The sequence below is a fragment of the Trichosurus vulpecula genome, chromosome 5 (assembly GCF_011100635.1).
Source record: "Trichosurus vulpecula isolate mTriVul1 chromosome 5, mTriVul1.pri, whole genome shotgun sequence".
In the NCBI taxonomy this organism is placed as follows: domain Eukaryota; kingdom Metazoa; phylum Chordata; class Mammalia; order Diprotodontia; family Phalangeridae; genus Trichosurus; species Trichosurus vulpecula.
Window position 1 is genome coordinate 4,294,594 of NC_050577.1, and position 24,770 is coordinate 4,319,363.

The window sequence follows — 24,770 nt, forward strand, 5'->3', positions numbered from 1 at the left end:
CTTCAGAGTGAGGTAAAAATTTTCACTTCTTGGGTTTATCTGGAAACATAGGGTCACCTCCAATACCTACAAGTGAATTACAAGAAGGCTGTAGTGAAGTCGCTGAACCTCTTTGCCTCCATTTCAACTGCAAAATGGGAGTAATGAGGGCTTACTTCACAGCATTGTTGTGAAGATCAAGTGCTCCGCAAGCCTTAGAACACTGTACAAATGCTAGGTGATTTTTTTAAGTTGGAGACTGTCAATAAAAATGGATTTTAAAAAATACATGGCTATAATTTCTCTTCTACAAAGGGGAAGACCAGCTGGACCCCCACAAACTTCTGGGATCTGGAAGGTTTTTCCTCTTTTCCCAAGGCAAGAAAATATTAAATGAGCTCTAACTATGGCCAGACTAAAAGGAGAGCATGAAAAAGGGCTGAAAGGGAGGAGTAGCAGCGATGACAGTGACATTTCCCATTCTCAGACCACTGGGGATACTGGCAAGGTAAGAGCTAAAGGGAAAAGCAGCAAGGTGTGAATGCTTTTATTTTGGTTTTTATCATGGGTGCTTGGTCAGGAGACTGGAGTGCCAAGGAAAGCTAAATATGTATTGTGGAAATGTGGAGGTATTGGTCTCCCTTATCCCACATCCCTGCCTTATTTCATGAGGTGCTACTGTCCCCCATTTCTAAGAATGGCATTGTATTCTCTATGTGATTACATTGCATTCATCTAACCTTACTTCTCATAAATACCTGTGGCTAACCCAGTCCTCTGTGTTTCCTTCTATCTGTGGGTGGCATGAAGGTGTGAGGCAGCTCTCAGATCAACTTGAGAGAGTGTGTGTGTGATCTTTCCTACTGTTGGGCTGGAATCCCAGCCAAGGGCCCATTTACTTTCCTCCCAAGGGAAAACTCACCACAATCCTGGATGTTCCAATCTGGCCTCATCAGACCACAGGTTTCATCTGCTGGGCCACATCCTACCATACAAAGCAGACTACTGAAAAAAGGGTCTTCTGATACTTAAACATTTGCATTCATTTTCAGTGTTACTCATTGATGGGCAAAGGTAGAGAATACATAAAGCCACAGCTAGATAATGAATGGTTGGAGGGCACATTTCCTGAGAGGCTTTAAATCAGGGGATTCAGAAGAAGGCGAGGATGACTCTGAACAAAGGAGATAATCAATCGTAGGTGCAAAGAACATAATTGGATCATGTCATCATGTGAACAGAGAGAAGGCATTTTAAAAAATCAGCACATGGTTATGAGAAAGCACACAAAGAATACAACAAAGAGCTTTCACTTGATGACATTTCTAAAAATCAAAAGACAGACCACGTCCAGCCTCACCTGTACCAGAGTCCCACTTTCTAGTGACATACCTATCTAGGATAGGTACAAAACCAGGATGCCCACGGGTAGCTCTCACTGTCTGCAGAGCACCATAAAGGTTTGAAATTAGGGGACTCAAAAAGGAAGCCTGGGATAGAAAGGATTTAAGGGAAAGGTTAAAATATCATTCTGGGCAAAAGCCAGGCTCACACATTGGGATCAATCAAAGGACTAAATAACTACAGAGAAAAAATAAATTAATCCTACAAAGTAGCAAGCTAGAATCCAAAATAAAATCATATTCTTATAGACCAGTGACAAATGGCTAGAAGAAATGAGGGCAAAATAAAGAAAGATCTCATTTAATGATAGTGACGAGGCTCAGTAAATGTTGAGGGGGAGGTGGCGAGTTGAGTTGGTGGAATGCCAGGAAGTAGTACAGCAATCTCCACTTTGAAAATCTTTCTAAACAGATCTAGAAAATGCAATAGACCAAATCCTGATAGGGCAATTCAGAAAAAGGCACAGTCAGTCATTTATCTACCATAGCTCAGCATAGAGACATAAACAAAGCGATCTGTGGATACTGGGTACAGTGGCTGGGCCAAAAGCATCAGCACCCAACAAGAGGCTGTCTCAGACTCATATCCGGACAGCCCCAGAAGCATACCAAGAGACTGTGATCAGGACAGGTGACAACTGGAAGCTTTGCCTTCTTACTGTTCATTTTTGGGTCATAGACCCAAAGGAAATTGAAAAGGGGATCTGTACACAGGGGTAGTATTCCTAGGGAGGCAGGCTTTGGATGGTAAACCTTTTACCTAGAACAGAAGTTGTTGTGGAATGGAGTGGTTTAGACTATTGGTACAGAGCAGGATCTCATTCCCAGCATCTAGCCCAGCCTGCAGAGAAATAACCAATGTCTTCAGTCTGAGATCTAAAAAGAGCCTACAATTTTGGTTCTCTGAACCCATAGGTTTTTTAGCTGGATGTCTGGGGCTGAATTCAGCAGCAGTCTATGCTTGGCTCAGATCCAAACCCAGATCAGAAACTTGCAAATTTCAGTCTGGGTGCCAGCCCTCAGATGTTGCCCTGTGTCAGGTCACTTTGGGAACACTTGAAATTTTCAGATTCTCAGACTGACCTTGAGATCTCAGATAATGTGGCATTCAGTAAGACAAGAGAGCAGAGACAGACCCAGCCCAGACCTGCCCTCCAGGAGCACCACAAAGCCCAGCCATAACATCAAAGCCAAAGGAAGAGAAGTACTTCAGATTTAGGGTTAGGGTATGAACTAACTCTTATTCTAAGGCTGGAAGAAGGAGTAAATAAACAAAAAGAATCCCATCACAAAGAACTGTTGTGTTGGCAGGAAAGTTCAAGACAAGACTACAAGAAAAGAATGATTTGATTCAGAAACATCAACAAACAAAACTTCAGAGAAAATGTAGCTATATAGCTTGGCACTCAACTAGAACACCTAGAAGAGATGAAGTAAAAGTTAAAAAATAAAAGTTAATTTTTAATATATAAATGGAAAGAGAGTGTTTAAGGAAAAATTTTGAGATTAAGTGAAAGCTATGGAAGAGCAGCAAGGTGACAGAGTGGATACATACATAGAATGTTGGTCCTGGAGTCAGGAAGACTTGATCTCAAATCTGGGTACAGACGCTGTGTGACATTTTACCCTATTTGCCTCAGTTACTCACCTGTAAAATGAGCTAGAGAAGGAAATTTTGAACCACTTCAGTATCTTTGCCAAGAAAACCCCAAATTGGGTCACAAAGAGTTAAACACAACTAAAAGTGACCAAACAACAAAAATATCTTCATAATTCTTTTTTGCAGTTAAAAGGAATGGGAATATGAGGATGTGTCCATAAATTGTGGAGGGTATGAACGGGTTAGATCATAGAAGCATGATGGTCTATGGTTACACTGAACCGTTATGAGCATTATGACGAATATGTCCTTACATTCCAAGGAACTAGTGAAGAAACATGCCACTCAATTCCCGATAGAAGAGAAGGACTTAGAAAACAGAATAAGACAAGTGTTATTGTGATCATCATTACTGTTTTTGCTGTCATCGGACATAGTCAATGTGAAAAGCTACTTGGATTGATCACCCATATTTGTAATGGAGAAAATAAATAAATATGGGGAGAAAGGAGAGCACTGTATCCACGATGACTAAATGTTTTAAGGAAAAGTACCAAATACTTAAGAAAAAGCTAAAGGAAGAGCTAAAATAACTCTAAAATTAATACATATTTCACTGAAATGATGATGCAAAAGCATAGGGTGGATTGGAAAGAGAAAATTCAGTCAGTGAAGAAAATTAGCGAGGGGCGTAGTATTTAGTACAGGTCAGAAGCGAGGAGGGTATACATTAATGTTGTCCCAGGGACTTACCCTGAAAGGCTGCCTGGCATAGTGGGCCACTGGCTGCACTTGGAGTCAAGAAGCACTGGCTTTGAGTCCTGCCTCTGACACTATTTGAGTGACCCTGAGCAAGTCACTGAAATTGCCTTTGCTGCAATTTCCTGTGTTGGTAAGCAAAATGGCCTTTGTTTTCTTTGAGTAATCCTTACTAAGTTCTAAGCCCCAGGCCCAAACTCCTATGAGGTGTGGGTGTGGATTGGCAATTAGGGTGGGGCCCAAGGTGGGGCTAACTCCAGGGAGGGCCTAGTTTACAAGTCTGGGAGAGCAGAGGCTTTTAGACCATGTGGGTTTAAGTCACCTCTTTATGATGATTCTAGGTCATGTGGGTGAGTCGCATGTGTGACTCAGCCCTAACGCTGAAAAAGATATAAAAACCAGGGGTTGGCTGTCTGTTCTTTCGAGCTCATTCCTGCAACAGTGGTGGTGAGTGTGACTCTGGGCCAGCCCTTGTTCTGAGCTCCCGGGCTGAACCTAGATGTTGGTAACTATGAATCTGTACTTGGTCTGTCTGTTGATGTTTGTAATTTGTTTGTAATTTGCTCTGAAGTTCAGGGTGCTGGTCTCTTCCCCTGAACTAAGTGAATGATATTTGTATGCTGAATTAAAGTAAGCTTGTCAACCCCTTCACCTGGCTTTCGTTAGTTAAGCAGTTCAAAAGAACTTGCACTGTTGGCAGCTTTCTGGGTGCTGGCTGTGGGTGGATCTTACACCCCCACAGAAGCTGCTAGCTGGATTGTTGCAAATTTCCCCATCAGTAAAGGGGGCAAAATCACCTTTGTGTCACCTCCTTCACAGGGTGAGAATGAGGCTTAAGTGAAATGTTGCACGTAAAGGGCTTTGCAAACTCAGGAGTGCCAGAGAGTTGCCCACTCATTATGCCGCAAATGCTTTCTTCATGTTGGCCAGCGACCTCATGATTTCTGTGGTTGTTTCCATGCTCTACTGCCCCTAATTCTGAATGTGTCACAGTGACAGAAACTTAGTGGAAAAATGAAACTGCAATAACTATTAAAAGATGACTAAATGCCAGACTGAGGGATCAAGGCCAGGAGAAATGGATACGGGGCATTCATTTGTCCAAGGAGAGGGGTTAATAGCCCAAATCTCCTTTTGCTTCACAACACCCTGAGGGAGCTGTCATTGGTATCTCCATTGTATAGATGAGGAAAGAGACTGAGATAGGTTAAGGGAATTTCCTCGTCATGCCTCTGTGTCTGAGGATGGATTCCAACTCGGCTCTCTGCTCATTTCATTGTACAATTCCAGGGTTCTTCCTGTTATGGCATGTGGCCACCCAATTAAACAGTCATCATCATAGGCATTATAAGGACAGTAGTATAGTGACAATTTTATGTTTATTTGTTTTTACACATAGTAGGTGGATGATCAGGAAAAAATCTTGGCAGAATTGAAGCGTCATGAAGTTGATTTGTCATTACAATAGGGATGGTTGAAATAAATTGTTGAGGGGAAGAGAGAGACAGAGACAGAGAGAAACCCAGAAAACTCAAACCAGTTTGGTTTGAACATCATGAAACTGGACCAAGTCATAATGTGAGTTCCTCTAAGTAGGTGTCTTGGAGGAGAATGAGATTTACCCTCAATAAAATTATTTCAAACATACTGAAAAAGTGTATTTCATTCTACTTTGCACACACACACACACACACACACACACACACACACCTAAGATCCCTGAGTTTGTCTTCATTTTTATATGGGTACAAATCATCAAGAGTCCAATAAGTCTTTACTATGGGCCAAACACTACTTACCCATTACACAGAAAACAAATGATCAAAGCAAGGTCAAATTCCTCCCCCAGGGGCAAAGCAATATCAATAAAGACTTTTTCATGGACTGTACAATTAATCAGATCCACTGGGTCAAGTGGGGCCTGCATACCCCTATCTGCTTAAGAGTGTGCTAATCAATTGGGAATGTAGCTGAAAACAGGGGCTGCCAGTACCGAATCCTGTGGAAGCCTCACAAAGTTAGTCGTGACCGTAGCTAATGCAGCTTGCGGATATTTCTGCATTTTTCAGAGTGTCAATTCATGTTTTGTTCTTCAAGCTGTATGGTTGGTGGGGAGGAAACACTAAGTGCATTCTGCCAAATGTGAAGCCTTCCATTTGGAAAGACATTAAACTGCCTCAAGACTAGCACAGGAGGAGTAGTGGGCTCATGGCATCAACAGATTTAAAGGTTGGAAGCGACCTCAGCAGTCACCACAGTAACCCAATCAATAAACTAAAGGAATCCGCCTTATAAAATATCACTTACATCTGCACTTTGCTTGCACACCACCAAGGTGAGGGAGCACCCCACCGGGTCAGCCCCACCACCTGCTTGGTCAGCTGCCCGCCTGGTCAGCCCTGAACTACACTTTTTAAAAGCTCTCTGAAGAACTTTTTCTTGACATCAAATTTTAATTTTCCTATTTGCAACTTCCACCCATTGCTTCTTCTTGTTTTTTGTTTTCTGGAAATGGCTTTTGATTGGTAGATTCCACCACAAAATTTCATTTGCTTCATAATTTTGAGAGGATAGCAACAACATAAAATAAAAAATTAAAACAGAAAGGGGAAGACACATATTAGGCTAAAAACTATAGCAATAACAGAGCACAACAGCAATAAAAGAGGGACCCTACAGAGTTATTTTTTTCAATTTTTTGTATGTAAAATCATGGAAAACATATTTCCATCTTAGCCATATTTTTAAAAATAAAGTGAGAAAATTATACTTCATTTTGCACTCAGAGTTCATTAGCTTGCTCTCTGGAGGTGGATAGTATTTTTTCATCACGAGTCCTTTGGAATTGTCTGCAATCATTGTATTGATCAGAGTAGTCAAGTCTTTCATAGTTGATTTTCATTACAATGTTGCTGTTACTGTGCAAAAATGATCTCCTGGTTCTTCTCATTTTACTTTGCATCAGTTCATAAAGTCCAGAAAATATTCAAATGGAAAAAGAAAACATAACCTACAGAAAGAGAAGGATGACAACCTAAGTCCAGAAAGGACAAAGCACTTCAATAACCGGGATCATAGAAGACTTCAAAGAGAAGGTCACAATATCATAAATGGAGAGGAAATGGAGGCTCAGGCAAGTTAAGTGAGCCCAAGGTCCCACAGGTCATAAATGACAAAGGTAGGCTTCAGATACTGTCGTCTGACTCAGGAGGCAGGGCTGGTCTTCCTTACAGTGCACTGATGCAGGTAGAGCCTTAAAGAAAGACAAGGTTCTGAGGGGTGGAGTTTAGATGAAGCAAGTTCCAAGAGTGGGGGAGTGTCCTGGGAAAAGGCAAGGAGGAAAAAGAGGCAAGGCAACGTTGATTTGGGAATATTTAGGCATTCAAAATGGGGGGGGGGGTCTATGAAACTAAGTAACATGAACTAAGGCTAGCAAAATAGATTGGAACCATCCTGGAATAAGCCTTGAATGTTGGGCTTAGTTCATTTATTTCACATGTTTGTTTTTGTCCTGGAAGATAGTGAAAGCCACTGAAGTTTGTTTTGTACGTTTTGAGAGTGTAATTTTGGTAATTGCTTGGGGGATGAATTGGAAAAGTAAGAAACTGAAAGCAGAGAGGGCAACAGAGTAAATTGTATTCACCCAGTGAGGGGTGAGGAGGGCCTGAACTAGGGTAGTAGCTATGTCACCACAAAGATCAGAACAATAAGGACAGGAATGGGGGCAGCTAGGTGGTGCAGTGAGTAGAGCATGCTCCCTGAAGTCAGAAGGATCTGAGTTCAAATCCAGCCTCAGACACTTGACACACTTACTAACTGTGTGACCTTGGGCAAGTCACTTAACCCCAATTGCCCTGCCTTCCTCCCTCCAAAAAGAAATAAGGATAGAAAAGCTTCCCCCACATACCACCAGAAAGTGAAATCCAGTGCTGTATTCTCACATTTCTCTACTTTTTTACTTAATAAATGTTAAAATTACCAAATGCTTTTAATATCATTTCCAGCAGCCTGGGGCTTCCTATGCTAACTACATTCACCTCACAAGCTTAACCCTATATAACCACATTCTGTGATCAGTATTTCAGTTAATTATGTCCTCTATTAAACAACAAGGCAGAGGCTGGCAGTTATTATGGGTAAGAATGGATGTTTATCTTTGTGTTTCTCTATTTTCTAGCACGGTCACCCAACAAGGGTGAGGAATTCTCCCCATTAGCAGCATGAGTCACTGGAGGCTGCACTGCTGTTCAACAGCTTTAATAAGCATGGAGGTTGAACTGGTAGAGAATTTCACTGTGAGATCCAAATTCTGCCACTATTTGTTACAAAAGTCAAGAAATCCTTGGCCATTGACTGGTTTACATTCAACAAATGGCAGTGTCTCATTTGTCTCTGGAAGGAGAACTCTTCAAATGAATGAGACAGACTCTGCACAGGAACTGTTGCAGCATGCAAAGAGCAGGTCACCTGACTGCTAGTGGGAGTATGGGGCAGAGTTGTCAGAGCCTCAGCCCAGAAACCCAAGCCTGACTCCTCAGGTAAGGCCTTGAGTGAAGGGACCCTCAAGATCATGTCCCGGGTTCCTTCTATTGGGCTAACATTGGGGAGCTTGCGTAAGAAAGGGTTCTGTAGACCATCTACTACTTCAGTGCCTCATTTTACCCCCAAAGAATCCAAAGCCTAGAAAAAGGAGGGAACTTGCCAAAGATCACTCAAGCAATGAGAAACTGAACTGAGATTGGACATGAGGCCCCTTGGTTTCCACATCAGTACAGCACCTGCATATGGTAAAAGCTTCATTTGGTCAGTTAGACAATCAATTAGTAAGTTCTCATTCCATTGCATCTAGCAAAATTGTGGTTTTCCCCATCATAGTGTTCAATGAATGCTTTTCTTTGGTTTAAACTCGTCTAAGGGGTCCAACTGCAAAGCAAGTATACCTCATACTATTTTTTGACATTCAAGGCCCCCCACAATATGTCATTTCCCTGTCCCTGATTTTTGCAGTTTGATATCATAGTAATACTTTCCATGGACTTTAGAATTCAATCGCACTATCCCTTGAAAGTGCCTTATTGGCCCAAATTCTGTGCCTTTGCTCTTATTTTGCTCTTCTTTAACTGGAAACAATTGCCACTCCTACCCATACCCTTTTGAATTGGTAGTACCTCAAAACTTAAAGGAAATGTCTTCACAAAACCTACCTTGATTTGCATATCATACTATACAACTATTACTTAGACCTTTATGCATTTTATTTTGTACTAAAATGGTCTATGATGGCACGCTATTCCCCTATAAAAATAAGGGGGAATGTTGTGTTGATCCCATGTCATAAAAGTTACCTAACCTCCTCTATGACTTTTATTCTTCCTCATTCCTCATCCCTGGACCACCACCTGTTACAGTAATTAAGGTGCGACTTTTTGCTGTTGACCTTTAATTATTCAAGCCTTTGATTGAATGGGGCAGATTAAGTGGGATGTTTTTGTATTTCTCAACACTGAGACAATTGGGAGTCATTGATTTTTATATGATTTGATACTGGGGGTGGGGAATTTTTCCATGCCCAGCCTGGGTGAGGTCTGGGCCCTCAGGGCCCCTGAACAGGATATATAAATGCAGAGGTTGCTGTTCTTTGTCAGAGCTCTGAGCCACAACAGGAGTGGCATTTGACTCTGGGCCAGCCATTTGTAGCCAGAATGGACTTTGTTTTCTTTGAATGACTCAGCTTGCCTCGTTGAGCTTCCCTGGACACTGGGGCTTGCTCTTCCGGGGCAGGACCAGAGCTTTCTGTGTGATGAGTCGTGGGGCTGGCTGAGGGGAAGTGTGTTAACATGGTCTACGCTAGGGTGAAGGGCCAAGTCAAGACCCAATCGGCCCTGGTCGTTCAGGCGGCACTTGATGATGTCAAAAACTCTACAAGAGGGGAGAGGACGACTTGAAGATCCTCCTTTCCTTTTCCGATTGGAGTCAGAGGCACCTACAGCCGAAGCTGAGCTGCTGGTAGCAGAGCTGACTAGAGGCTAGTGGGTAATCTTCTTACCATAGAGGGGAAGCATGTATACGATTTTGCCTTATACCATCTCGCTTCTCTGTGGCCTCCTGGTTACTCTTATAAGGCGGACTTATTGGGCCTGGAAGCTTTTGATGAAAATATCAAAATGGGGACGCTGGTTTGTGGGCTTGTTATTGTGGAGTGTAAATACATGCTTTACTTCTCCTGCCTTCTGCCTAGAGAATTCCTTATATCCTGTGGTTCCGGACCTTTTAGGCACATATGAGATTCTCTTTGAAATCATAAATTCTGCCTTCCTAATATATTTGGCGACGAGGTGGATGGGATCGCTAGATATAAGATCTCTGTTCAGAAGCAGAAGAACTTCAGAGGAAGAGATGAATATCCCAGGGTGGGAGGATCCATTTAATTCCTCCTTAGCAAAGGAATTGGCTAAAAAAGCCGGACCCTGTGAAAACTGGGAACCAAGGCTACAGAGAGGAGATCCTAAGGATTTGGAAAGGTGTTTACAAGAGGTTGGGATTCAGTCAGGGGCATCACTATCTAGGCAAAGCTGGATAGTGTTATCAGCCTACCGGCTAGTATATGAAAGATTGAGATTAAGTGAAAGAGATAGGGGCACTCCTACCCCACAGCAAGAAGGGGAATCTCAGATAGCAGGAGAACAAATTGCTGCTCAAGAAACCACTGACTCAGATGAGAACTTTTCTATTAATGTGGCTAGGAGCAACAGGAGGCCAAATACGCCAAGAGTGCATCCCAACTCAGCTCAGACCAAGCCTGACTGCCTGCTTTGTACTTGCCATGGTGGCAGGGGAAGCGAGTGGGGGGAAAATGAGACAGTGTTAGGGGCTGAGACAGAAAACGCTACTAGGGTTCAGGACATCCCTCGCACAGAGAATGGGAGATGGTTAAATACTCAGACAAGCGTTCGTCCCGTAGAGAGGAGGAGGACAGAAACCAGAGGTGGCAATTTAGTTACAAGGGAATTTCAGGAAGATTTCTCACCACAAGAGGTCACAGATATTTTGAGTAGATTCAGCCAAAGAGTAGGAGAACCATTAATATCTTGGATGGTAAGGCTCAGTGATCAAGGGGCCGGTGGAATATTAGTAGATAAGAGGGATTGTATGAGATTCATAAGTATCAGCCACGATCCTCTAGTTCAGCAAGCTTTTAGGGAACATCATCAGCGAGGATATGATGCTAGCAGGACTACTCTGTTGGCATTAGCTGCTGGAGGATGCAATAAGAGATATGCTAATGATTCTATGTGGCCCACTGAGCACAGACCCTGGTATTCACTTAAAGATTGTATCATGAGACTAAAGGAGGAGGTAATGAAGACTGCTATTATGACAGGAACTGCAGACAAATATTACAATGATCCCATAGGAATCCCTCATAGGAATTTAATAATTAGGACAGCTCCCCCTGCTTATAAACAACTAATTTTGAATCTGTTACTTGGGGAAGTAGGGAGCCATCTTACAGAGGTGATAAATAAGATTTTACAGTTACATGACTTAGGAGACTGGGGAAGGGATAGATCTCCTCGAGAGAGAAGGGTGAATAGCCAGCAAACTTGGCGTCAAAATGGAGTGACAAGAAAAGAAATGTTCACTGCTCTATTGAGAGCAGGGGTAGGTTTTGAAATGATAGATGGCATTCCAACCAATGAATTGTACAGGATGTACCGAGATAAAAGACTCGATAACAGGAGAGACAGGGAAATAAGAACTGCTCCTGCAAATGCTACAGATACCCAAGTGAATCACATGCTAGGGAATACTAGGAAACAGGCCAGGCCCCAGCCCAAATTAAGGAAATACATAAGCTGGATTGCAGACCTCACATTAACTTGACCATATATTGGAAAAATGGGTCAAGTACAGTAACTAGGGCATTAATAGACACTGGGGCCGAGGCTACCCTTAACTATGGGAATCCAGACAAATTCAGCCATGGAACTCCTATTACCATCACAGGACTAGGAGGGACTGAAATATCAGCCAGACAAGTTAAATTGATGATGAAAATTTGACAGTTGCCCAAGAAAGAATGTAGTGTGGTTATTGTGCCTATTCCTGAATACATCATTGGAATAGACATTTCGAAGGGTATGACCTTAAATTTACCTGAAGGGAAATACCAATTTGCTGTGAGGAAAATATGCATTAATGCAGTCTTAGTGGGGAAAATCAAGATGGATCCAATCACTTTGCCCGAACCTTCTGAAGTAATTACTTTGAGGCAATATCGTGTGCCAGGTGGGCAAGATGAAATTGCCAACACTATAAGAGAATGTGTTGAGGCAGGAGTGTTAGTCCCTACAACTACTCAATGGAACAACCCTGTCTGGCCAGTCCGAAAGTCAGATGGGACATGGAGGATGACAGTAGATTATAGACAGCTGAACAAAGTGACTCCTCCCTTGTATACTGCTGTTCCAGACATGGTCACTTTAGTAGAGAGAATACAAAAACATGAAAGGACTTGGTATGCAGTTATTGATTTGGCCAATGCCTTCTTTACGATCCCAATAGACCCCAAGCAATGGAACCAGTTTGCTTTTACTTGGCAAGGCCGACAGTATACATTTATATGCCTGCCACAAGGATATATTCATAGCCCAACTATTTGCCACAGGATTGTAGCTGAGCATTTGGATGAATTAAAGCTACCTGGTGTACAGCTTACACATTACATAGATGACATCATGATACAGGGAAAGAATATAAAAGAAGTGGAGGAGAGTTTAGCATTATTAACTGACCATATGAAAAGTAAAGGATGGGAAATCAACCACGCAAAGGTTCAGGGGCCAGCTCAAACTGTAAAATTCTTGGCGATACAGTGGAATAGAGGACTGCGAGAAATTCTCCCACAAGCTCAACAAAAAATTCAGGATTTTCCCATCACTACTAATAAGAAAGAGGCCCAAAAGTTCATAGGGCTATTTGGTTATTGGAGACACCACATCCCACATTTGGGACAGATTTTAAAGCCCTTGTATAAAGTCATCAGAAAGAAATATGAATTCGATTGGGGCCTTGAACAAAGTAGAGCTTTTGAGGAAGCAAAGGCTGCTCTACAATTAGCTCTGGACTTATGGCCTATGCAAAATGGGCCAGTGGAGTTACAAGTGACTGTACAAGATGACTATGCAAATTGAAGTCTGTGGCAAAAACAAAAGAGCCGAAGTGTACCTTTAGGCTTTTGGTCAAGGAAACTGCCCTCATCTGGAGTGCAGTATACACCTTTTGAGAAGCAGCTGTTAGCTGCATATTGGGCTTTAGTAGAAACTGAGCAACTAACCCTGGGTCATGAAGTGATATTAAGGCCTGGTATTCCAATTATGACTTGGGTAATGAGTACCCCAGCTTCTCACACAATTGGACATGCACAAGAGGCAAGCATAATCAAATGGAAGTGGTATATTCAGAATAGGTCCAGAGCAGGCAAAAGTGGAGTTTCTGCTTTACATGAATCGGTGGCAAACATTGGCACTGAGAGAAATGAAAAACCCATGGAATCTAAGCAACAGATGGTGCCATCCTTAGTGAAATGGAATAATGGGTATGATGGACTAAGTGTAGAACGGAAGAAACACGCTTGGTTTACTGATGGGACAGCAAAATATTTAGGACAGAAGAGACATTGGAAAGCAGTAGCCTATAACCCCTGTACTAGGCGAACTCTGGAAAGTTCTGGGATAGGGGGAAGTAGCCAATATGCTGAACTGATGGCAGTACATCAGGCCATCAGAATGGAGAAGGGAGGACAGTGTCATATATTTACTGATTCATGGGCGGTAGCTAATGGATTAGCTACTTGGATGCCTATATGGAGGAATCAGAATTGGGAGATTCATGGCAAACAAGTTTGGGGTAAAGAGTTATGGGAAAATATATGGGACATGTCTTTGGTTACGGATTTGTCAGTTTTTCATGTTGATTCTCATGCGACCCTGACCACACCAGAGCGTGAGTACAATGCACATGCGGATCGACTAGCAGAGATTGCCACTGAAAGTATTGTCCCTACTCCAACTCCAACTGATGACTCAGCCTTAGCAAGATGGGTCCACCAGACCACCGGCCATTTAGGGGTCCAGGCCACCCACCCATGGGCACAGGATCGGGGTATCAGTATCTCTCATGCGTTGTTAAAACAAATAACAGAGGGGTGTTGTATATGTCAATTAGAAAAAGAAAGAACTCTTCCTAGGATAGTAACTGGAGAAATAGCAAGGGGAAAAGTTCCAGCCCAAATTTGGCAGATAGATTATATTGGCCCACTACACCAGGATAAAGGACATAAATATGTATGTACTTGTGTTGACACCTATTCAGGTGTCCTAGTGGCTTGTCCTTATAAGGACACAACTCAGAAAAACACCTGTAAAACCCTAGGTATTGTAAGTTTATACTACGGAACCCCAATGCAGATTCAAAGTGACAATGGGTCACATTTCAAGGGCAAAGAAGTGAAAAGATATTGTGTGTTGAACAATATAGAATGGATATATCATATTCCATATTACCCACAAGCATCTGGGCTGATTGAAAGAATGAATGGATTGTTGAAAGAACAGCTGAGAAAATTAAGCTCTAATAATTCCTATCGACATTGGAAGGATAATTTGTCTATTGCCTTACGTAATTTGAATAATAGGCCCTTAGGGGGGAGTACACCTCTAGCCAGAATGATGACCCCATATTTGCAGATTAGAGAACAGCAAACATGTGAGATCCAAAATATTGAATTTTGGACTGTGAGGGAAGATGTCCCCCTACCATGTCCAGGAACACCTGGTTCGGCAGGATATGATTTACATTGTATAGAGAATTTTAGGTTGAATAGGAAAGAGATAACAAAAACCCCTACTGGAGTATGTATGAGAATCCCCAAGAATCATTTTGGACAGATATTACCTAAACCAGGATTAGCAGCTCAAGGAGTACATGTATTGGCTGGAGTGATAGATTCGAATTATCAAAAAGAAATTGTTGTGACACTCCAGAATTTGGGTGAAAAACCTGTACAATTTGGTAGGAATGATAGGATAGTTCAAGTGATTATTATCCCCTGTGAAAAAATACCCTTTCTGAAAACTGACCCTCCTCCCAAAATAACTACTAGAGGGGCAAAAGGGGCTTGCTCCATTGATAGAATAAAGTTGGGAGCTAAGGGATGGGTAAAACGGAAGCCAGATGATATTCCAAAGGCTGCAGAAGTCATAGCCCATGGGAAGAACAACACTGTAACAGTTGTCTATTCAGGGGAAGATAATTACCAAATCGTGCCCCTGAACCATATATTTTACCGTGAATAGGGCTATAATATTAGATTCACGGACCCCACAGGTATGGCTGATGCTGGTAATTGACACAAGCCACTCAGAGGGAAAGTGACTTTGTGTGATTAACGGATGAAAGCTTGTACATCTGGGAAAAGTCTGGGAGGACAATCCTAGTCTATCTAGGATGGGATCCTCCTGGTTTCCCTTGTACATCTGGGGAAAGGCTGGGAGGACAATCCTGGTCTCCATCTAGGGTGGGATCTTCTTGGCTTAGTTTCCTCATTGTGTTCCATTTTAAAAGAAACATTTCCCATCTGAGTTTGGCTCTGATATTGGATCTCTGCATAACTGAAATTTCAACTAAACTGGAGATGATTTTATTTAAAGGATAATAGCCCACACTTGCCTACTCTTTTTGTTCTCTCTTTTAGTTAACCTTGTCGCTAGTTCTGTCTCCTGCAGGTTTAAGCACCCTGCAGTTTCCGGTGACTGCCTAAGTACGTAGCATTCTTGGAGTTCCTGCCAGCTCGATAAAGAACTGAACTCTGGAATGGGAATTTTTGGGGCAGGGACACCTCTACATCCAATTTCAGCAAGAAGAAGCTATGGAAAATGGACCTTCACCCATTGCCCCAAGATTTTGAGCCCCAATTGTTTGAGGGGGGGAATGATGATAGTGTTCTGTGTACTTATTTTGTGTTATCCTTGCTATATTGTTTTATTGTTATGATATTATTGATCATATGTAATGGATACGAAGATCTAGGGGTGGACATTTGAATTATTAATAATTAGTTTGAGATTATTGATTGAAGAGATTATCTGGCTGGGATCTAGGGGTGGATCACATTTGAATCGTAAACCAATATTTGGGAATGTCACTGAATGATATGTTTTGCTTTATTGTGAATGATATGTTTTAGTTTCCTGCATAATTGGATCACAATGTTCTAGGATATATAATTTAATTTGAATTATGATTGGATTGTGCATCCTAGAACATTGTGAGAGGTGGAGTGTAGCCAAAATGGACTTTGTTTTCTTTGAATGACTCAGCTTGCCTCGTTGAGCTTCCCTGAACGCTGGGGCTTGCTCTTCCGGGGCAGGACCAGAGCTTCCTGTGTGATGAGTCATGGCGCTGGCTGAGGGGAAGTGTGTTAACGTGGTCTACGCTAGGGGAAGGGCCAAGTCAAGAACCAATCGGCCATGGTCGTTCAGGCGGTGCTTGATGATGTCAAAAACTCTATAAGAGGGGAGAGGACAGCTTGAAAATCCTCCTTTCCTTTTCCGGTTAGAGCCAGAGACACCTACAGCCGAAGCTGAGCTGCTGGTAGCAGAGCTGACTAGAGGCTAGTGGGTAATCTTCTTACCATAGAGGGGAAGCATGTATACGATTTTGCCTTATACCATCTCGCTTCTCTGTGGCCTTCTGGTTACCCTTGTAAGGCGGACTTATTGGGCCTGGAAGCTTTTGATGAAAATATCAAAATGGGGAAGCTGGTTTGTGGAGTGTAAATACATGCTTTAGTTCTCCTGCCTTCTGCCTAGAGAATTCCTTATATGCTGCGGTTCCGGACCTTTTAGGCACATATGAGATTCTCTTTGAAATCATAAATTCTGCCTTCTTAATATACCATTGTAAAGAGCTCCCTGGCTGAACACTCAGATGTTGATAACTACGAATTGTATTTGGTCTGTAATTCAGGGTTCTGGCTTTTTCCCCTGAACTAAGTAAATGGTTTTTGTATGCTGCATTAAAGTAAGATTGTTAACACTTTGACGTTGCTTTCCTTAATAAAGCAGATCAAAAGGACCTGGGCTTGCAGCGTTCTGTGAGCTGGTTGTTGTTGGTTTTACACCCTCACAGCAGCTGCTAGCAGGATTGTTGAAACCACCTCCAAATGATTTGCCAGAATTTATTTTAGTTTCCATCAACCTTCAGACTGTAGCTTCCTCATGATCCTGGGTGAGAGAGGTAAGCAAAGACTTTCAAAGACACATCTGTAGTTCCTGTATCATTTGACTTTGGTCAAATAATTTAAGACAGTTCCTTGGGAATGTGGTATTTAAGAATCTCCTCAGCTTCCATTTGTGATTTTTTGGTTGGACTTCAGTTCAAAAAAGTCAACTTCACAAGTACACATAGGAGGAGGGGTGTCTAGGCAGAACCATAGCAGAGAAATATCTTGGGGGTTAGTGCATTTCTACTTGAGTTTAAGTCAGAAATATATGTCAATTAAGAATGTAAATTCAGTCCTAGGCTGGGTTAACTAAGAAGCACAGAGTCAGAGGCTAGACGGGTAATCAGATGGCTCTTGTCTGCCCTGTGCAGTCTTGCATTCCTGGAATAAATCCTACCTGATCATAATGTATTATTCTGGTGATAAGTTGCTGCAATCTTTTTGCTAATATTTTATTTAAAATTTTTGTATCAATATTCATTAGGGATATTGGTCTATAATTTTCTCTCTCTGTTTTGACTCTACCTAGTTTGGGTATTAGTACCATATTTGTGTCATAAAACGAATTTGGTAGGACTCCTGCTTCACCTATTTTCCCAAATAGTCTACAAAGTATAGGAATTAGTTGTTCTTTAAATGTTTGATAGAATTCACATGTAAAACCATGTGGCCCTGGAGACTTTTTCCTAGGGAGTTGTTGATGGCTTGCTCAATTTCTTTTTCTGAGATGGGGTTGTTTAGAAATTTTTCTTCCTTTTCTGTTAACCTGGGCAGTTTATGTTTTTGTAGATATTCATCCATATCTCTAAGGTTGTCAAATCTATGGGCATACAATTGGGCAAAATAATTCCTAATTATTGTTTTGATTTGCTCTTCATTAGATAGGTGAACTCACCCTTTTCATTTTTGATACAGGTGATTTGATTTTCTTCTTTCTTTTTTTTAAATCGAATTGACCAAAGGTTTATCAATTTTATTTGTTTTTTCATAAAACATGTTTTTTGTTTTATTTATTAATTCATTAGTTCTCTTGGTTTCAATTTTATTAATCTCTCCTTTGCTTTTCAGTATTTGTAAGTTGGTATTTAATTGGGGATTTTCAATTTGTTCTTTTTCTAGCTTTTTCAGTTGTATGCTCAAATCATTGATCTCCTTTTTCCCGATTTTATTCATGTAAGCATTTAGAGATATAAAGCTTCCCCTAAGGACTGCTTTTGCTGCATCCCATAAGTTTTGGTATGTTGTCTCATTATTGTCATTCTCTTGAATGAAGTTATTAATTGTTTCTCTGATTTGTTCTTTGGCCCACTCATTCTTTAAAATTAGATCATTTAGTTTCCAATTAATTTTTAGCTTATTTTTCCAAGGTTCTTTGTTACAAATAATTTTTACTGCATCATGATCTGAAAAGTATGCTTTGACTACTTCTGCCTTTCTGCACTGAATTGTGATTTTATGCCCTAGTACATGGTCAGTTTTTGTGTATGTGCCATGTACCGCTGAGAAGAAAGTATATTCCTTTTTTTTCCCTAAATGGGAACTAAATGGTTTTCTCCAGAGGTCTATCATATGTGCCTTTTCTAAAATTCTGTTCACCTCCTTAACTTCTTTCTTATTTATTTTGAGGTTAGATTTATCAAGTTCAGAAAGGGGATGGTTGAGGTCTCCCAATATTATAGGTTTGCTGTCTATTTCTTCCTGTAACTCCCTTACCCTCTCCTCTAAGAATCTGCATGCCATACCACTTGGTGCATAAATGTTAAACGATGACATTGCTTCATTGTTTATGGTGCCTTTTAGCAGGATGTAGTGACCTTCCTTATCTCTTTAAATTAAATCTGTCTTTACTTTTGCTTTGTCTGAGATTAGGATTGCTACACCTGCTTTTTTACTTTAGCTGAGACACAATATATTTTACTTCAGCCTTTTACCTTTACCCTGTGTGTATCCCCCTGTTTCAAATGTGTTTCTTGTAAACAGCATATTGTAGCTTATGGTTTTTAATTCATTCTGCTATCTGCTTCCGTTTTATGGGAGAGTTGATCCCATTCATATTCACAGTTATGATTTCTATCTGTGTCTTTTTCTCCATCCTATTTTCCCCATTTATGATTTTCTTTCTCCCTTTCCCCTTCCACTCCTCAACAAAGTTTTGCTTTTGACTGCCACCTTCCTCAGTTTACCTTCCCTCTTTATTCCCCTCCATTGTCTTACTGTTTTCCACTTTCTACTTCTGCCCTCCCTTCTGACCACCCCCCTCCCTTTTCTCCCCCTTTCCTCTCCTACTTCCTGTAGGATGAGTTAGATTTCTATACATATCATGGTGTGTTATTCCCTTCTTTTTTTAATTTTTTTTTAATTTTTTTTTATTTCTTTATTTATTTTTAGTTTACCACACACGGTTCTACATAGTTTTGAGTTCCAGATTTTCTCCCCTCCCTCCCCCCTCCCTCCCCAAGACGGCATGGAATCTCATATAACTGTCATGTATAACTTTGCATTGAATTAATTTATGCACTAGTCAAGTTGTGGAGAAGAATTGTGACCAATGGAATGAATCATGAGAAAGAAGAAACAGAACCAAAAAAAAAAAAAACAACCCAAAAACAAAACAAAAGAGAAGCAAAAAAGGCGAGCATGTAGTGCGCCTCGATCTGTATTCAAACTTCACAGTTCTTTCTCTGGATGAAGACAGCATTCTCCATCTTGAGTCCCCTGGAGTTGTCCTTGCCCCTTAGGTTGCTGAGAAGAGTGCAATATGTCAGGGTTGGTCCTCACGTGATCCATATATCTGTGGCTGTGCACAACGTTCTCCTGGCTCTGCTCCGCTCACTCAGCATTATGTCGTGTAGGTTTTTCCAGGTTGTTATGAAGTCTGCATCATCCCCATTTCTTATGGCACAATAGTATTCCATCACCTTCATATACCACAGCTTGTTCAGCCATTCCCCAATTGATGGGCATCCCTTTGATTTCCAATTCTTGGCTACCACAAAAAGAGCTGCTATAAATATCCTTGTACATATGGGTCCTTTTCCCGCTTGTGTGATTTCTTTGGGATACAACCCTAGAAGTGGTATTGCTGGGTCAAAGGGTATGAACATATCTATAGCCCTTTGGGCATAGTTCCAAACTGCTCTCCAAAATGGCTGGATCAGCTCACAGCTCCACCAGCAATGCAACAATGTTCCAATTTCCCCACATCCTTTCCAGCATTTATCATTTTCCTGTTTTGTTATTTTAGCCAATCTGACAGGAGAGATGTGGTATCTAAGAGTTGTTTTGATTTGCATTTCTCTAATCAGTAGTGATCCAGAGCATTTTTCCATATGCCTGTAGATAGCTTTAATTTCTTCCTCTGAAAACTGCCTGTTCATATCCTTTGACCATTTCTCAATTGGAGAATGGCTTGTATTCCTATATATTTGGCTCAGTTCCCTGTATATTTTAGAAATGAGGCCTTTATCAGAGATACTAGTTGCAAAGATTTTCTCCCAATTTTCTGCTTCCCTCCTAATTCTTGTTGCATTGGATTTTTTTGTACAAAAACATTTCAATTTGACATAATCAAAATTATCCATTTTGCATTTTGTAATGCTCTCTATCTCTTGTTGGCTCATGAATTCTTTACTTTTCCATAAATCTGATAAGTAAACTATTCCTTGCTTTCCCAAATTACTTATAGTATCAGCTTTTACTCCTAAATCATGAACCCATTTTGACTTTATTTTGGTATATGGTGTAAGATATTGGTCTATGCCCCGTTTTTGCCCTACCATTTTCCAATTTTCCCAACAGTTTTTGTGAAATAGTGAATTATTAGCCCAGAAGCTGGCCTCTTTGGCTTTATCAAAGAGTAGATTGCTAAACTTGTTGATTTCTCCTACTTGTGTACCTATCCTATTCCACTGATCCACACCCCTGTTTCTTAACCAGTACCAGGCAGTTTTGATGAATGCTGCTCTGTAGTACAGTTTAATATCTGGTGTGGCTAAGCCACCTTCTCTGGCATGTCTTTTCATTAATACCCTAGATACTCTAGACCTCTTGTTTTTCCAAATGAATTTTGTTATTATTTTGTCCAGCTCAGTAAAATAATTTTTTGGTAGTTCGATTGGTATGGCACTGAATAGATAGATTAATTTAGGTAAGATTGTCATTTTTATTATATTAGCTCAGCCTAACCATGAGCAACTGATATTTTTCCATTTATTTAGATCTGATTTTATTCACATGAAAAGTGTTTCATAGTTATGTTCACATAGGCCCTGGGTGTGTCTTGGCAAATAGACTCCCAAATATTTTATACTGCCATCAGTAACACTGAATGGAATTTCTCTTTCTATCTCTTGCTGTTGGGATTTCTCAGTAAGGTATAGGAATGCTGAGGATTTATGTAGGTTTATCTTATATCCTGCAACATTGCTAAAGTTGTTTATTATTTCAAGTAGTTTTTTACTTGATTCTCTAGGATTCTCTAGATAAATCATCATATCCTCTGCAAAAAGTGATAATTTAGTTTCTTCTTTTCCTATTCTAATCCCTTCAATTTCCTTTTCTTCTCTTATTGCTACAGCTAACATTTCTAGTACCAAATTGAATAACAGGGGTGATAATGGACATCCTTGTTTCACCCCTGATCTTATTGGGAATGCATCTAGCTTATCCCCATTACAAATAATGCTTGTCGATGGTTTTAGGTAGATGCTATTTATAATTTTGAGGAAGGTTCCACTTATTCCTATGCTTTCTAGTGTTTTTAATAGGAATGGGTGTTGTACTTTGTCAAAGGATTTTTCTGCGTCTATTGAGATGATCATATGGTTTCTGCTAGTTTTGTTGTTGATATGGTCAATTATGCTAATAGTTTTCCTAATATTGAACCAGCCTTGCATTCCTGGAATAAATCCTACCTGGTCATAGTGTATTATTCTCGTGATGAGTTGCTGCAATCTTTTTGCTAATATTTTATTTAAAATGTTTGCATCAATATTCATTAGAGAAATTGGTCTATAATTTTCTTTCTCTGTTTTAACTCTACCTGGTTTGGGTATTAGTACCATATTTGTATCATAAAAAGAATTTGGTAGGACTCCTTCTTCACCTATTTTCCCAAATAGTCGACAAAGTATTGGAATTAGTTGTTCTTTAAATGTTTGATAGAATTCTCATGAAAAACCATCTGGCCCTGGAGATTTTTTCCTAGGGAGTTCATTGATGGCATGCTCAATTTCTTTTTCTGATATTGGGTTATTAAGAAATTTCACTTCCTTCTCTGTTAGCCTGTGCAGTTTATGTTTTTGTAGATATTCATCCATTTCTCTAAGGTTGTCAAATTTATGGGCATACAGTTGGGCAAAACAATTCCTAATTATTGTTTTGATTTCCTCTTCATTAGAGGTGACCTCACCCTTTTCATTTTTGATACTGGTAATTTGATTTTCTTCTTTCTTTTTTTTTTGATCAAATTGGCCAAAGGTTTATCAATTTTATTGGTTTTTTCATAAAACCAGCTCTTTGTGTTATTTATTAATTCAAAAGTTTTCTTGGTTTCAATTTTATTAATCTCTTCTTTGATTTTCAGTATTTCTAATTTGGTATTTAATTGGGGATTTTCAATTTGCTTTTTTTCTAGCTTTTTCAGCTGTATGCCCAGATCATTGATCTCCTCTTTCCCTATTTTATTCATGTAGGCATTTAGAGATATAAAACTTCCCCTAAAAACTGCTTTTGCTGCATGCCCTAAGTTTTGGTATGTTGTTTCATTATTGTCATTCTCTTGAATGAAATTATTAATTGTTTCTCTGATTTGTTCTTTGGCCAACTCATTCTTTAGAATTAAATTAGTTTCCAATTAGTTTTTAGCTTATTTTTCCATGGTACTTTATTAAAAATGATTCTTATTGCATCATGATCTGAAAAGGATACATTGACTACTTCTGTTTTTCTGCACTGGATTGTGAGGTTTTTATGCCCTAGTACATGGTCAATTTTTGAGTATGTGCCATGTACTTTTGAGAAGAAAGTATATTCCCTTTTATCCCCATTCAGTTTTCTCCAGAAGTCTATCATATGTGCCTTTTCTAAAATTCTGTTTACCTCCTTCACTTTTTTCTTATTTATTTTGAGGTTAGATTTATCAAGTTCAGAAAGGGGGAGTTTGAGGTCTCCCAATATTATAGTTTTGCTGTCTAATTCTTCCTGTTATTCCCTTAACCTCTCCTCTAAGAATTTGTATGCCTTACCACTTGGTGCATATATGTTAAGCAATGATATTGCTTCATTGTTTATGGTGCCTTTTAGCAGGATATAATGTCCTTCCTTATTTCTTTTAATTGAATCTATCTTTACTTTTGCTTTGTCTGAGATTAGGATTGCTACACCTGCATTTTTTACTTTAGCTGAGGCACAATATATTTTACTCCAGTCCTTTTACCTTTACCCTATATGTATCACCCCTGTTTCAAATGTGTTTCTTGTAAACAGCATAATTGTAGGATTATGGTTTTGAATCCATTCTGCTATCTGCTTCTGTTTTGTGAGAATGTTCATCCCCTGCACGTTCAGGGTTATGATTTTATCTGTGTCTTTTTCTCCATCCTAATTCCCCCTGTTTATGCTTTTATTTCTCCCTCTCCCCTTCTCCTCCTCAACAAGTTTTGCTTTGACTGCCACTTTGGTCAGTTAACCCTACCTCTTCATTCCCCTCCCTTATCTTACCGTTATCCACTTGCTACTTCTCCTCTCCCTTCTGACCACCCCCCTCCCTTTTTCACCCCTTACCCTACCACTTCCCGTAGGACAAGTTAGATTTCTAAACTTATCAGAGTATGTTATTCCCTTCTTGAACTAGATCAGATGACAGTAAAGCTCAAATACTGCTCTTCTCCCTCCCTTCTTTCCCTCTACTATAATATGTTTTTGTGCCACTTCCTTTGGTGTAATTTACCCTTTTCTACTACTTCCTTACCGCTTCCCTCATAGCCCTCCCTTTATATCTCTTACTTATATTTCAATCTTTACATCAGTTAATTTATACAGGCATTCACAACCTATGTACATCCCTTTCAATTGTCATAATAGCTGTACCATTCACACGAATGACTATGTGTGTGTGTGTGTGTGTGTGTGTGTGTGTGTATATATATATATATATATATACATATATATATAACATACATCAGATGATATAATCCCACATAAAGATGTAAACAACCTAACCTTATTGGTTAATAAGGTTTGTGGGGTTTTTCCCCCTGGTTACCTTTTTATAGCTCTCTTGAGTTTTGTATTTGGAGATCAATATTTTCCATTGAGTTCTGGCCTTTTCATCAGGAAGGTCTGGAATTCCCTTATTTTTATTGAATGTCCATTGCCTTGCCTGGAAAGTTATGCTTAGTTTGTTGGGTAGTTGATCCTTGGTTGTAGTCCCAGCTCCTTTGCCCTTCGGAATATCATATTCCAATTTCTCCTGTCATTTAATGTGGAAGCTGAGAGATCCTGCATGATCCTGACTGTAGTTTCACGATATTTGAATTGCTTCTTTTTAGCTGCTTGCAGTATTTTCTCCTTGAGTTTATAGCTCTGGAATTTGGCTATAATATTTCTTGGTGTTTTCAGTTTGGGATCTCTTTCAGGGGGTGATCGGTGAATTCTTTCAATGACTATTTTGCCCTCTGGTTCTAGGACCTCTGGGCAGTTGTCTTTGATAATTTCTTCTAAGATACTGTCAAGGCTCTTTTTT

General features: G+C 40.2%; 1 pseudogene; it reads left to right on the forward strand.

Moving 5' to 3' along the window:
* Nucleotides 1-385: 385 nt before the first annotated feature.
* Nucleotides 386-24,770, forward strand: part of LOC118850160 — a 54,323-nt pseudogene continuing 29,938 nt past the window's right edge.